Consider the following 13,019-nt stretch of genomic DNA (forward strand, 5'->3'; position numbering starts at 1 on the left):
AGAAGATATGGAGAAAATGGTTAATGAAAATATGAAACATTGGAATACTGAATCGATTGGAGGGAAACAAAAACTTGGAGAAGTGAACATCAGGCGTGGAATATTTGAAGGTGATTGTTTATCTCCATTACTATTTTGTATAGACCATGACATTGCTCACTATGTATAAGATCTGGTCATCAAATCTAAGTAGAGATTTCAAACTTCAAGTCTTCAAAGCCACAGTCGAACCAATTCTACTATATGGCTCAGAAACCTGGACGTTATCAAAGAAGCTTGAGAGGCGGTTGGATGGAACTTACACTCGCCTCCTTATGAGAGCTCAAAATCTCTTGTGGAAGCGCCATCCAACCAAAATGCAAATATATGGGAAACTACCACCTGTGTCATCTCTTGTGAAAGGTAGAAGAGTCCAGTTTGATGGACATTGTTGTAGAGCTGAAAACGAGGTAATTTCTACTCTTCTCCTCTGGAAGCCATCTACTCGCAATACCAGAGGGCGCACACTTTCCTACCCTGATGTAATCTCCAGGGATACAGGCATCCAGCAACAGGACCTCCGTAATGCCATGATGGACCGTGAAGTCTGGCGTAGCATGGGTAATTCCATTGTCTCGACCACGGTGGAACAATGATGATGGTACTATGCAAAGTTAAAAAAATAGTTTATGTCTTGGGAAAAAGGATATGGTCAGATAAATCATCTCCCTTTTATGGTTGTTATAAAGATTTATGTGAAAAATGAAAAATAGATTGAAAGTCTCATACGTACTATTCGCATTTTCTCAAAATGATGTAGGTATGGAATTTTGGATCAAAAAGTGTGCTATGTTGAAAATGAAATGAGGAGGTTTGAAAGAAGCCAAAAAAATAAAACATGCCAAATGGGCAAACAATGAAAGCAGTTGAGAAAGGTGCTTTTTACGTGCCACCGGCACAGAAGCCAGTTAAGGCGGCACTGGCATCGGCCATGTTCGGATGGTGCTTTTTACGTGCCACCAGCACGGGGATCACAACTACAATTTCCATTTGATTTCTATGTACTTTACTCAGTACGTCTCCTCAAGCACGGCATGTCACCCTATGATCCAAGGTACTTTTGAGTGTTGGTTATGATGTGAACTAGCTTTACTTGCCAGGTCTTCTCAGTCACAGCATATCTCCAGAAGTCTTAGTCTTTTGTCATTGCCTCTGTGAGGTCCAACGTTCGAAGGTCATGCTTCAACATCTCATCCCATGTCTTCCTGGGTCTCCTTCTACCCCAAATTCCTTCCACTGTTTGGGAGTGGCACTTATACAGCTCTCCTCATTCATCTGTAGTACATGACCATACCAAGGCAAACATCACTTTTGCATGCCACTCTGATGCTTCTTATGCCCAACATTTCTTTCAGGGTGCTTACACTCTGTCGTGCATGGACACTGACATTACACATCCAGCAGATCATGCTAGTGTCATTTCTTTTGAGCCTACATGTCTTCAGCAGTCACGGCCCATGTTTCACTGCCGTGAAGCATGGCAGTTCGCACTCATGCATTGTACAATCTACCTATCACTCTAAGCGAGAGGCCCTTTGTCACCAGTATGGGTAGAAGCTTTGCCCAGGCTATTCTTATTCTAGTGGCAACACTCTCTGAGCATCCACCCCCACTACAGACTTGGTCACCTAGGTAGCGGAAGCTATCAACTACTTCTAGTTTCTCCCTTTGGCATGTAATGGAATCTGTTTTCTGAGCATGTGGTATTTATTGCCCCCGTGCATCTGCCGCACATGAAAGCTATCTTTCCAATTAATCTTCCTATGATATTGCTGCACCTCCTATGAGTCCTTAGCTTACACTGGGCACATCTTATGCAGTTTCTATCTACTCCTTTTCTACAGATCGAGCAGATTTATGTTTAATTTTTTAATTCTGTATTTTATTGCTTAATTTTAATAAGCAATTTATTTGCTTAATATACTTAAAAGTATTGAATATATTTCATAGGCATTGATCTAAACTTGTTCTTTTCCTTGTATATTGTTTGAGAACATTGTTTATTGAAATACACTATTCCAGTAGTGTTTGTCGGGCTTGGTTTTGGTGTGACGTATTTATGGTGCGATGTTGATTGAGAAATAAAGTATCCAGAAGTCCATGTTTGTTGTATTGTCTGAATGTCCTGTTAGGAATAATTTCTTTGTTATAAGTACTACTTCATAGCTATGAGTTGTCACTGGTTCTGAGTTCCCAGGCAGCATTTATATTTTTAATGCTGTTGACATCGTTGAATTGAATGGCACTGCTCAGGTATAGAAACCTGTTTGGCAGGTGAAAACGTGAATGCATATTTGTTATGCTTGATTGTAAATTTCTTATAACTCTGTCTTGTTATTTTGCATCGTCTTTCATTCATGTGGAGTGGAAAGTGTTTGTGGATTCATAGTTTATGGGTACCACTTATTTTGGTATTGGTTGTTTTTTTTCTTCATAGGTAATCTTATTAGTCTTTGATAATGCTTAGATATTGGTGTCTAGTTTTGCTGGCAGTTCTGTGGCATATGTATGTATATATATATATATATATATATAGATCCTGCAAATGGACAGAGATTTAGGGACATATTACTTGAAGCCTCTGACGAAGTAGAAGGGGATAGAGCATCACAGGGGGTAGAAGACAGCTGGACGTTTCTAAGGGACAACCTGCTGAGAGCCACTGATCAGATCTGTGGCTGGTGCAAAGTCCCCTCTCGACCTCGAATAACGTGGTGGTGGAACAATATTGTAGACAGGGCTATTAGAGAAAAGGCTTGGAAGGTCTGGAAAAATGGGGGTAGCAGGGAATTGTATCAGACTGCCAAAAGAGAAGCTAGGAGACAGGTTTATTTAGCCAGAGGGGAGCAGATAAGAAAAAATTTGCCAATGTTCTGCGCCGTGAGGACCAAAGACTGGAGGTGTTTCGCGTTGCAAGACAGTGTGTGAGAGAGAATCGTGATGTGGTAGGAGAGAAGTGTGTTCGCATGGAAGATGGTTCACTTGCGCTAAATGAGGATGCAAAGAGAGAGGTTTGGAGATGCCACTATGAAAGGTTGCTGAATGAAGAAAATGAATGGGATAAAGAGAGTCTGCCGAATGTTGACCCAACAGAGGGACCAGCTATCCGAGTTGATAGTTCCGTGGTAGCTAAGGCAATTAGAAGCATGAAGACAGGAAAAGCCCCAGGCCCATCAGGAATCACTGCAGAGATGCTCAAAATGTCTGGTAGTGTCGGCTATAGCCTAGTCACCCGTATAGTTAATCAGGTGATACACAAAGGAGTCATACCCAATGACTGGTGTAGCAGTATAATAGTCAACTGCTACAAAGGTAAAGGTGATGCCCTAGATACAATAACTACAGAGGTATCAAGCTGTTGGATCAGGTGATGAAGGTTACGGAGAGGGTCATAGCCCAACTAATTAGAGAGAGAGTTAGTTTAGATGAGATGCAGTTTGGGTTTGTGCCAGGGAAAAGTACTACTGATGCTATATTCCTGGTAAGGCATCTGCAGGAGAAATACCTAGCCAAAGATAAGCCCCTGTACCTGGCTTTTGTTGACATGGAGAAAGCCTTCGACAGGGTCCCCCGATCCCTTATCTGGTGGGCAATGTGGAAACTAGGGATAGATGAATGGTTAGTGAGAGCTGTGCGGGCCATGTATAGGGACGCTGCTAGTAGGGTGAGGGTTGGAAATGAGAGTACAGTGAAGAATTCCGGGTAGAGGTAGGGGTCCACCAAGGCTCAGTACTCAGCCCCCTCCTATTTACCATAGTCCTCCAGGCAATAACGGAGGAATTCAAGACAGGATGCCCTTGGGAGCTCCTCTATGCTGATGACCTTGCTCTAATTGCTGAGTCGCTATCAGAACTGGAGGAGAAGTTTCAGGTGTGGAAACAAGGATTAGAATCGAAGGGCCTCAGAGTCAATCTAGCTAAAACCAAAGTCGTAATCAGTAGGAAGGTAGACAAATCACAAACACCTTCAGGTAGATGGCCCTGCTCGATCTGTAGAAAAGGTGTAGGTAGAAACTCTATAAGATGCACCAAGTGTAAGCTATGGACACATAAGAGATGCAGCAATGTCAAAGGAAGGCTAACTAGGAAGATGGTTTTTGTATGTGGCAGATGCTCAGGAACAATAAACACTGAAAATGCTCTGAGACCAACTTCCGTCACTTTCCAGGGAGAAAAACTAGAAATAGTTGATAGTTTTCCGTTACCTAGGTGACCAAGTCAGCAGCGGGGGGGGGTGTGCTGAAAGTGTAACTGCTAGAGTAAGAATAGCTTGGGCAAAGTTCAGAGAGCTCTTACCTCTGCGGTGACAAAAGGCCTCTCGCACAGAGTGAAAGGCAGACTGTATGATGTTTTGTACGAACAGCCATGCTACATGGCAGTGAAACATGGGCCGTGACTGCTGAGGATATGCGTAAGCTCGCTAGAAATGAAGCCAGTATGCTCCGATGGAGGTGTAATGCCGGTACTCACACTCGGCAGAGTGTAAGTACCTTGAGAGAAAAGCTGGACCTAAGAAGCATCAGTTGTGGTGTGCAAGAGAGACGTTTGCGCTGGTATGGTCATGTGGCGAGAATGGATGAAGATAGTTGTGTGAAAAAGTGCCACACCCTAGCGGTTGAGGAAACTGTGGAAGAGGCAGACCCAGGAAAACCTGGGACGAGTGGTGAAGCACGACCTTCGAACTTTAGGTCTCACCAAGGAAATGACTAGAGACCGAGACCTCTGGAAGTGTGCTGTGCGCGAGAAGACCCGGCAGGACAAGTGAGTCCATAACCCGTGGCCTTCTACATGGGATGGAGCCAGCCTACGTATGCATACCTTCCCTTCTTGGGACACAAAACTCTACTTGTGAAGATGTGTTGAGGCAAGTGAGGATCAGAATCGAAATCGATCAATGGAAATTGCAGATGTGTTACCAGTGCCGGTGGCATGTCGAAACTCTACTTGTGAAGACCCGTTGAGGCAAGTGAGGATCAGAATCGAAATCGATCAATGGAAATTGCAGATGTGTTACCAGTGCCGGTGGCATGTAAGAGAACTTTCCGATTCGCGACCGTTGCCAGCACCGCCCCGTTTCGTGTCCGTTGCCAGCCTCGCCTGGCCCTCATGCCGGTGGCACATAAAAAGCACCATCCGTTCGTGGCCGTTTGCCAGCTCTGTCTGGCACCAGTGCGGGTGGCACATAAAAAGCACCCACTACACTCACGGAGTGCTTGGCGTTAGGAAGGGCATCCAGCCGTAGAAACACTGCCAGATTTGACTGGGCCTGATGAAGCCTTCTGGCTTCACAGACCCCAGTAGAACCGTCCAAACCATGCTAGCATGGAAAACGGACGCTAAACGATGATGATGATGATGATGATGATGATGATATATATATATATATCACCGTGACTGACCAGGCTATCAGATGTTGCTACACATCGCTGGTCACAATGCGCTTCACATTGTTTTAGCCTTCAAGTGACGCCACCACCCCCTGCCGGAGCCTCATGGAGCTTTAGGTGTTTTCGCTCAATAAACACTCACAACGCCCGGTCTGGGAATCGAAACTGCGAGTCCGCTGCCCTAACCACTGGGCCATTGCGCCTCCACACACACACACATATATATATATGCATGTATAATAATAAAAAAAGGATTAAAATATCGAGGCAGATATCAATAAACCACTCAGTTTTAAATGAATTTGATTAACTATATTAAACAATCAAACATCAATAAATGCAAGTAGAATACACATCCAAGGTAATTCCTCATGTATGACAATTAGATCCAAATATCATTCCAAGAAATACAGAGTATTAGACAACAAAAATACAGACAGAGAAAATCAGATCATTAATTGTTGAATTCACCGTATAAAGCCGACATTTGTTTCTGTTGTGTGTTTAGATATAGAAAGTATTGTTGAAATTAATATATCCGAAACCACAAGGTTTTTTAGGTGACCTAAAATTAGCTAAATTCAAAGTGAACTAAAGAAATATTTCCAGTACATGAATGCCTACAAAATGAATGCTAAGAATAAATATAATCTAAGGAAAGCTATTTATGTATTCAAATCTTGGTGACATCAGTGGATAGCAAAGGAATAAAAAATAAACACATGAATTCTGTTGAGACAATTTGAAAGATAGACATTCTATATCATGACAATTAGTTATCTACTTATTAAATATTGTAAACTGTTTTAGAAAAATTATGCTTATTATATAACATGAAAAACAATTCTAATTAAGAATTGGAATATTTGGATGTCTCTCGAAATTTATGGCAGAATTTCATTGTAAAATTCCCATTAAAATTTAATAAAATTAATTTAGAAGTAATTATATAATACATTTCTTCAACGCAAAGATCATACATATATAGAATTACCAATATTGTACGATGGTGCATAATTAATAATGGACCACTTTAAACCGTTCGTATTGTTCCTATCTTTTAAATACCAAATGCATTTACTAAGGTTTGTAGAATTACCCTTTCTTCTATAGGAATAGGTTTATAAACAATAACTTTACTAATCTTACCAATATCTGATATAAATGGTGATTAACTTGTAGATCAGTATTTAAGTTAGGATTGTGGTCTTTTAAGTTAATTCTAGGGGTTTTAGGGACATAGGGTTCCATTATGTCCTTCATAATTAAGATAAGGTTTAGTAAGTTTTCCATGGAGGTTTTTCTCCCTTTCAAAGATAATTTTTCTGAGCTAGATTTCAATTCTTTAAGTAAAAGTAATTCCAACTCTGATAATACAGTTAAGTTAACACCTAATTACAATATTAATTATAATAATAATAATTCTGCCTTAACACCTAATTCTGAGAGGACTAGTAGCGATTCTTTCAACCATGAGTACCAAATACAAGTGAATAAATACCTGTGTAATTATAAAAACAGTGCTTAAGCATAAGTATTATATTATTTATATAGGCTCTTCTCCTACAATTTGGAAATCTAGATTTCATAATCATTCTCATCATCATCATCATCATCATCGTTTAACATCTGCTTTCCATGCTGGCATGGGTTGGACGGTTTGACTGAGGACTGGCGAGCCAGATGGCTGCAACAGGATCCAATCTTGATTTGGCAGGGTTTCTACAGCTGGATGCCCTTTCTAACGTCAACCACTCCGAGTGTCTAGTGGGTGCTTTTATATGCCACCGGCACGAGGGCCAGGCAGGCGGTATTGGCAATGGCCACGCTCAAAAGGTGTTTTTTTCATATCACCTGTCCAGGAGCCAGTCAGGCAGCACTGGCAATGACCTCGCTCAAATGTTGTTTTACATGTGCCACCGACACAAGTGCCAGTAGCTGACGCTGGTAATGATCACGCTTGAATGGTGCTTTTTACGTGCCACCAGCATGGAAGCCAGTTAGCTGCTCTGGCAATGATCACGCTCAGGTGGTGCTCTTAGCGCTTCACTATCATGGATGCCAGTCATCGAATTTGATTTCATTTTCACTTGCCTCAACAGGTCTTCGCAAGCAGAGTTTAGTGTCCAATGAAGGAAAGGTACGCCTAAGTGGGCTGGTTACACCACTGGCATATGATTTAAAGTGGTCCATTATTAGTTATACACCATCGTACAATATTGATAATTCTAAAAGTGATCTATGCCTTGAAGAAATTGTATTATATAATTACATCTAAATTAATTTTGTCAAATTCTAATAGGAATTTTACAATGAAATGTTGCCATTTAAAATGCTTCATTTCTTAATTATAAATGCTCTGTTATAATGTAGAATTCTTATGTTTATTTCTCATTCCTTTGCTATCCACTGATGTCACCAAGATTTGAATACATAAATAGCTTTTCTTGGATTATATTTCTTGTATTTTGTTAATTTTGTATTCATTCATGTACTGGAGATATTTCCTTGGTTCACTTTGAATTTAACTAATTTTGGATTGTCATGAGAATGTTGCTTGTGTTAACATGTATTTTTGGATGTTTTATTTTCAATATTTTCTACATCCAAATATGTTGATATAACAGAAACAATTGTCGGCTTTATATGGTGAATTCAAAAATTAAGTGATCAAGCCAAAAATATGATTTACTCTATCTGTATTTTTGTTGTTATATGCAATCACACACAGATATAGATAGATGCGGGTATAGAGACACGGCTTTAAGTTTCTCTGTTAATCACTCAATGATTGTTGCATGCCTTCACTTTTAAAAAGTTTTTTTGTGTGTATGTGATGCCATTGATTACAAAACATGAAGTACAGACACTCCTGTCGACAGAAAATATACATGAAATAAAAAATCTCTTCAGGACTTTAGATAATTCAAGGGAAGCAACTTTTTCAGGCTTTATTACAAGATCTTTGTAAAAAATCCTATAAAGCATTAGTTAAAATAATGCATAGATTGGAGTGGCTGTGTGGTAAGTAGCTTGCTTACCAACCACATGGTTCCGGGTTCAGTCCCACTGCATGGCACCTTGGGCAAGTGTTTTCTACTATAGCCTTGGACCAACCAAAGCCTTGTGAGTGGATTTGATAGACGGAAACTGAAAGAAGCCTGTCGTATATATGGATATATATATATATATATGTATGTTTGTGTGTCTGTGTTTGTACCCCCAACATCGCTTGACAACCGATGCTGGTGTGTTTACGTCCTCGTAACTTAGCGGTTCGGCCAAAGAAACCGATAGAATAAGTAGGAGGCTTACAAAGAATAAGTTCTGGGGTCGATTTGCTCGTCTAAAGGCGGTGCTTCAGCATGGCCACCGTCAAATGACTGAAACAAAAGAGTAAAAGAGAGTAAAGAGTATATACATACATACATAAGAGATGTTTACTTGTTGCTTCTTGTTCTTATCCTACATTTTTTTCCATTAAGCAGTGCAAACAAAGCGGTAAATCTTTGAAGATTTCCTCATTTCCTTCTTTGGTGACTCTGCCAGTGCTGGTGCCACATAAAAAGGATCCAGTTCCTGGTTCATACTGCAAAGAGGTTGGCATTTAGAAAGGCATCCATCATGAAGGACATCCATTTTCCCCATAGTCAAATATGTAGCAAATATTAATTACTCTTTGTGTTCCATCTACTCCTACTGAAAATTTGAAAACCAGACTTTTGGAATAGCTGTCCCATATAATTTTGAATTTCCTTTTTTTTTATTTTGATGAGATTCATTTTGTCCCAGTTACCAATTATGCCCCACTTCCCTTTAGTAATTTCAAGTGTTTGACAGAATGACGAAAAATATTGAAAAAAAGAAAGAAAAAGGCTTGATTTAACGAAAACAGTTGAGCATCTCTGTGATAATTCCAAAGCTGGTAAAAATAATGCTTTTAGCTGTTGAGAGATGTAGTTTTATGATTGAAACTAAAATCAAAATTTAAATTTTGGAATATATTCCCTACTTACTTGTTTCATAAAATAAGACCAGTTTTCAGTGCCTCACTGAAATAATTAAGTTTAGAAGTAGCAATATATGTGCATATGTGCCTTTAACTGTAAGTGATCAAGCCAAAGTCCATTGTTCAGTCATGCGTTGAAAGGAATTTCACCTAGAGACAATAACTTTTTTCTATCAATCTCTTAATGTTGATATACATTTATACTTACACACACACACACTCACACATACATTTTCAGGAGTGGTATGTTATCCTTTAAGGCGGCAAACTGGCAGAAACGTTAGCACGCTGGGCGAAATGCTTAGCAGTATTTCGTCTGTCCTTACGTTCTGAGTTCAAATTCTACCGAGGTCGACTTTGCTTTTCATTCTTTTGGGGTCGATAAATTAAGTACCAGTTGCTCACTGAGGTTGATGTAATCGACTTAATTCGTTTGTTTGTCCTTGTTTGTCCCCTCTGTGTTTAGCCCCTTGTGGGTAGTAAAGAAATAGGTATGTTGTTTCCCTTTCTCTGCTGTTGTCCCCAAAAGCAGCTACAATTTCCAAGGGAATTGCTGCTACTGGGTAGCAAACTGATTTTTAATTGAAAGTGGTAAACTCTATGGTTATCTTATATATTATAAAATGCAATTTGTATCTCATTGCTAGGCAAAGAGGAGTAAAACAAACAAACGGAGTGAGAATGAGTGATAGTCAGAGGCAGAAAAGCAGGTGAACAGCATTCAAAGGCTTTGCTCTGAAGTCACTCTGAAGTTTAATCAAATTTTTATCATAAATTGTATTTAGTTATCAGTTTCAGACACAGACACACATACAAATATAGATCTGTGGATGTTGCAAAGTCCCCCTCTTGATCCAAGTTAACCCAATGTAGTTGACAGGGTCATTAGGGAAAAGAAACAGGCATGGAAGGACTGGAAGAATGGTGGTAGCAGGGAATTGTATCAGACTGCTGGAAGGGAAGCTAGGAGACAGGTTTAGTTAGCCAGTGGGGAAGAAGATAAGAAACAATTTGCCAATGTTCTGCATCATGAGGACCAAAGACTTGAAATGTTTCATGTTGCAAGAGAGTGTGTGAGAGAGAATTATGATGTTGTAGGAGAGAAATGTGTCTGCATGGATGATGGCTCACTTGCATTTAATGGGGCTGCAAAGAGAGAGGTTTGGAGACACCATTAAGAAAGGCTGCTCAATAAAGAGAATGAATGGGAGAAAGAGATTCTGCCGAATGTCGACCCAACAGTGGCACCAGCTATTTGAATTGACAGTACCTTGGTAGATAAAGCAATTATGAAGACAGGGAAAGCCCCCGGCCCATCAGGAATCACTGCAGAGATGCTTAAAATATCTGACAGATGCTTAAAACACCTGCTTCTGTCTCTTTGTTACACTCTAATCTTTTATCTTAACATAATCTGACTGTGGAGTACCTGTGTAGATGGGAGAGGGATGAAGGTAGTATGCTTTTGCAGCACCGATGTGCATGACTGACAGCACATCTGTGTTGAGGGAAAAGTTAGGCATAAGAGGGATTAAATGTGGTATGCAGGAGAGGAGAATTCGTTGGTTTGGGCATGTGATGCGTATGAGTGAAGACAGATGTATACAGAAGTGCCTGTCACTGAAAGTGGTACCTGTAGAAGAGGGGGACATGGGGTGAAGTGGTGAGGTGTGATCTTAGGATGTTGGGGCCCATGGAGGAAATGACAGTAGACTGAGTTGTTTGGAGATATGAAGTTCTAAAGAAGACCCATCCACGAAACAGTGCTAGAAGAGTTCAGTCCCACCCACTCTACCTTCATCATCATCATCATCATCGTTTAGCGTCCGTTTTCCATGCTAGCATGGGTTGGACGGTTCTACTGGGGTCTGTGAAGCCAGAAGGCTTCATCAGGCCCAGTCAAATCTGGCAGTGTTTCTACGGCTGGATGCCCTTCCTAACGCCAACCACTCCGTGAGTGTAGTGGGTGCTTTTTACGTGCCACCCGCACTGGTGCCAGACAGAGCTGGCAAACGGCCACGAACGGATGGTGCTTTTTATGTGCCACCGGCACGAGGGCCAGGTGAGGCTGGCAACGGACACGAAACGGGGCGGTGCTGGCAACGGTCGCGAAATGGAAAGTTCTCTTACATGCCACCGGCACTGGTAACACATCTGCAATTTCCATTGATCGATTTCGATTCTGATCGTCACTTGCCTCAACGGGTCTTCACAAGCAGAGTTTTGACATGCCACCGGCACTGGTAGCACATCCGCAATTCCATTGATCGATTTCGATTCTGATCCTCACTTGCCTCATCACGTCTTCACAAGTAGAGTTTTGTGTCCCAAGAAGGGAAGGTATGCATACGTAGGCTGGCTCCATCCCATGTAGAAGGCCACGGGTTATGGACTCACTTGTCCTGCCGGGTCTTCTCGCGCACAGCACACTTCCAGAGGTCTCGGTCTCTAGTCATTTCCTCAGTGAGACCTAAAGTTCGAAGGTCGTGCTTCACCACCTCATCCCAGGTTTTCCTGGGTCTGCCTCTTCCACAGGTTCCCTCAACCGCTAGGGTGTGGCACTTTTTCACACAACTATCTTCATCCATTCTCGCCACATGACCATACCAGCGCAAATGTCTCTCTTGCACACCACAACTGATGCTTCTTAGGTCCAGCTTTTCTCTCAAGGTACTTACACTCTGCCGAGTGTGAGTACCGGCATTACACATCTCGGAGCATACTGGCTTCATTTCTAGCGAGCTTATGCATATCCTCAGCAGTCACGGCCCATGTTTCACTGCCATGTAGCATGGCTGTTCGTACACACGCATCATACAGTCTGCCTTTCACTCTGTGCGAGAGGCCTTTTGTCACCAGTAGAGGTAAGAGCTCTCTGAACTTTGCCCAAGCTATTCTTACTCTAGCAGTTACACTTTCAGCACACCCGCCCCCGCTGCTGACTTGGTCACCTAGGTAACGGAAACTATCAACTATTTCTAGTTTTTCTCCCTGGAAAGTGACGGAAGTTGGTCTCAGAGCATTTTCAGTGTGTATTGTTCCTGAGCATCTGCCACATACAAAAACCATCTTCCTAGTTAGCCTTCCTTTGACATTGCTGCATCTCTTATGTGTCCATAGCTTACACTTGGTGCATCTTATAGAGTTTCTACCTACACCTTTTCTACAGATCGAGCAGGGCCATCTACCTGAAGGTGTTTGTGATTTGTCTACTTCCTACTGATTACGACTTTGGTTTTAGCTAGATTGACTCTGAGGCCCTTCGATTCTAATCCTTGTTTCCACACCTGAAACTTCTCCTCCAGTTCTGATAGCGACTCAGCAATTAGAGCAAGGTCATCAGCATAGAGGAGCTCCCAAGGGCATCCTGTCTTGAATTCCTCCGTTATTGCCTGGAGGACTATGATAAATAGGAGGGGGCTGAGTACTGAGCCTTGGTGGACTCCTACCTCTACCCGGAATTCTTCACTGTACACATTTCCAACCCTCACCCTACTAGCGGCGTCCCTGTACATGGCCCGCACAGCTCTCACTAACCATTCATCTATCCCTAGTTTCCTCATTGCCCACCAGATAAGGGATCGG

The 13,019-nt window shown here is 41.6% G+C and overlaps 1 protein-coding gene across 3 annotated transcripts in view; it reads left to right on the top strand.

The window, feature by feature from the left end:
* The window catches only part of LOC115222624 (nucleolar complex protein 4 homolog), a 114,417-nt gene that overhangs the window by 54,973 nt on the left and 46,425 nt on the right, over window positions 1–13,019 (top strand). The gene's annotated exons all lie outside the window — the stretch shown is intronic.

Source organism: Octopus sinensis, linkage group LG20 (genome assembly GCF_006345805.1).
Source record: "Octopus sinensis linkage group LG20, ASM634580v1, whole genome shotgun sequence".
NCBI classification, from domain to species: domain Eukaryota; kingdom Metazoa; phylum Mollusca; class Cephalopoda; order Octopoda; family Octopodidae; genus Octopus; species Octopus sinensis.